Here is a 2,546-nt window from a genome sequence, read left to right as displayed (position 1 = left end):
ACCTGGGCTCTGCATTTTGGATAAGTTGCAGTTTCTTCAGCAGGAGTTCCGGCATTCCAAGGTAGAGGCTGTTGGCAGAGCCGATTCTTGACATGATGAGGGCAATGATTGTAAGTTTATTATGGGAGAAGGACAGGAATGGTAGGATTCTTTTCATGAAGTGTAGGAGGAAGAAGCATTTCTTGATTGTTGCTCTTACTTGTGGTGCTAATGTTAGCACGTTGTTCATTAGGATTTCAAGGGTTTTGACTACTTTCGATGGTGTGGGCACTGTTCCTAGTTCTGTGGGCCATGGAATATAAATGTTATTTTCCCGGTTTTTGGATATAACCATGATTTATGTCTTTCCTGGGTTGCGTTTTAGGCTGTTTGCGTTCATCCAGCCATAGAGTTCTTTGAGACATTCTCCCAGCATTGTGTTCTCTACTTGTGCATCTTCGATTTTATAGATCATTTGTGTATCGTCTGCGTAGTTGTAGCATGTAAGGTTGTGTTTTTTTATGATTTTGATTAACGCAGCCAGGTAGATGTTGAAGAACAGTTGGGATAGGGATGATCCTTGAGGTACTCCACAGTCGGTGTCCATGAAGCGGATTTGAAGGGTTTTATCCAGACAGTTTCCTTTCTATTTGCTAGTAATGATTTAATCCAGAGTAGGACTAGGTCTATTATTCCTATTTCTTCTATTCTCTTGATGAGAATGTAATGGCTGACTGTGTGGAACGTTGCAGAGAGGTAGAGTATTATCAGGGCAGTGTTTGTGTTGAAGTCTGTGTTTGTCTTTAGGTCATCCCAGATAGATATGAGCGCCTTTTCTGTTCCTCTCTCTGGACTAAAGCCGACTTGTGCCGTGTCCAGTAACTGGTGTTTTTCTACGTGTTCTTGTGTTAGTTTGTAGACATAGGTTTTCTAGCAGTTTTGCTAAGTAGGGAATGTTTGAAATAGGTCTGTGTTAAGATGGATTTGTAAACTGTGACCTGGTGGGCAGATGTTTAGGAGGCCACCCTAGTTTAGTGGAACAGGGGAACCTTCTGGACAAACCAGACCAATCTACGGTAGCTTGGCAGGTGGTCAAGACTAAATATCAGGAGGGGTATACTCTGGTTTCTCTTCAAACCGAATAAATATTTCGCCTTTTACTAAAGATTTCCGTGGAGAGGAACATTAAAGTGTTTCACTCAATTTTTTGAAACCCTGCCACGAGCAGGGTAAAAAAAAAAAAAAAAAATCAGGAGGGGTGAGAGTGATCTGAAGCCCACAGTGAGCAAACACAGTAAAACTCCACAGATTACTCTTAGACAGATATTTCAAAAATACATTTATTATAGGCCTTTATAATTAGAACACAATTAAACCACAGTTATGAAGAAACAATACCACACACGATCATACACTATCTAACATATATACAATAATGAAATTAGCCTAAGGCTGATGACGGGGGAGAAAATAACTACGACCTATAACAGCAAAGGGGTTAGATCAACACAGGTATCCGTTTAGGTTGCCCTTCATACAGAATCCCTAACTTATGTAATCTAACCCTATGAAGAGAGGAGCCTAGTGATCAAAGTACAGTGTGCGTTAACAACGCGTGGCCGTGCGAAAACGAAAATCAGGTTCCCTTCAAGGGGTGTAGCTGCTCAGGAAGGGGCTTGAGGCGGTGAAGAATATGTTCCTATTCCTAGAAGGGGATTGAGCCTTGCAGATAGAGCAACTTTCGGAGTTTGAGAATAGCTGGGAAGCGCAGGCTATCCCAGTCAAGGTGAGTGTCTTTTGAGGGACACGTGTGTAAAAATGAATGGATGTGCCAGGGTGCCATCAGTAAGTTAGGAAAGTACTCACCCACTGTCGATACAGTCTGGATCAAACTTTGGCAGTCCAGCCTAACACTGCAGTTTCAGGATGCTCTGGGTGTCAGCGGCTGCGGGACGGGACGATCGTCCATGGCGAGACATTTGCTTTTTCTCAGCCCTTGAAGTAAGAAGGTTCATTTCGGTGTGGCTCATTTCAGGACACAGTAGGCAAGAACTGCAGGCACCTTCTGCGATGGTCACCACAGCGGGGCGATGCAGGGACTGCAAATGCTAGAGGCGTGATGCACTCTTGTAAAACGCGATCCAGAGGAGCTAGGACAATGAGTTTTGGTGGGAGAGGGCCCAGGATCGTGAGCGTGTGATTCCTAGAGTCTCGAGTCTCAACTCAGGACGGTGGCGTTCTTGTGCGATACCCTGGGTTCAAGCTAGTCAGTTCACTGGGTAGCCCAGGAACACTTACGTAGAAGCTCTTTGCGAGGGTAAGTCAGAGAAGTAGTTGTTCCTACTACTCCAAAGGGGGGGAAGCACCCTTGCAGGCTTTCTTGATACAATGAAGAAACAGGGGTCCGACAGGACAACAGCGGAGTCAGGGTGCCAAACCTTCCAAACACATCACCAGCGGTAACTTGTCTGCTTTCTTCTTAAGGATACTTGGCTCCTTATGAGGTTCGTTATGAGCCTCAGTAGATCGACCTGGAATGGATGCAGAGCCCCTTCTCTTATCCAGGA

At 44.7% G+C, this 2,546-nt stretch overlaps 1 non-coding gene across 1 annotated transcript; it reads left to right on the top strand.

Moving 5' to 3' along the window:
• Positions 1 to 1,095: 1,095 nt before the first annotated feature.
• LOC138481840 (U5 spliceosomal RNA) lies at positions 1,096 to 1,211 on the top strand. Its single transcript, XR_011274440.1, has one exon. It is a non-coding gene; the product is annotated as a U5 spliceosomal RNA (small nuclear RNA).
• Positions 1,212 to 2,546: the final 1,335 nt, after the last annotated feature.

Source organism: Ambystoma mexicanum, chromosome 5p (assembly GCF_040938575.1).
Source record: "Ambystoma mexicanum isolate Mex_15411 chromosome 5p, UKY_AmexF1_1, whole genome shotgun sequence".
Taxonomy (NCBI): domain Eukaryota; kingdom Metazoa; phylum Chordata; class Amphibia; order Caudata; family Ambystomatidae; genus Ambystoma; species Ambystoma mexicanum.
Note: the sequence above shows the minus strand (reverse complement) of the source record. Positions and strands in the feature narration are given on the sequence as shown.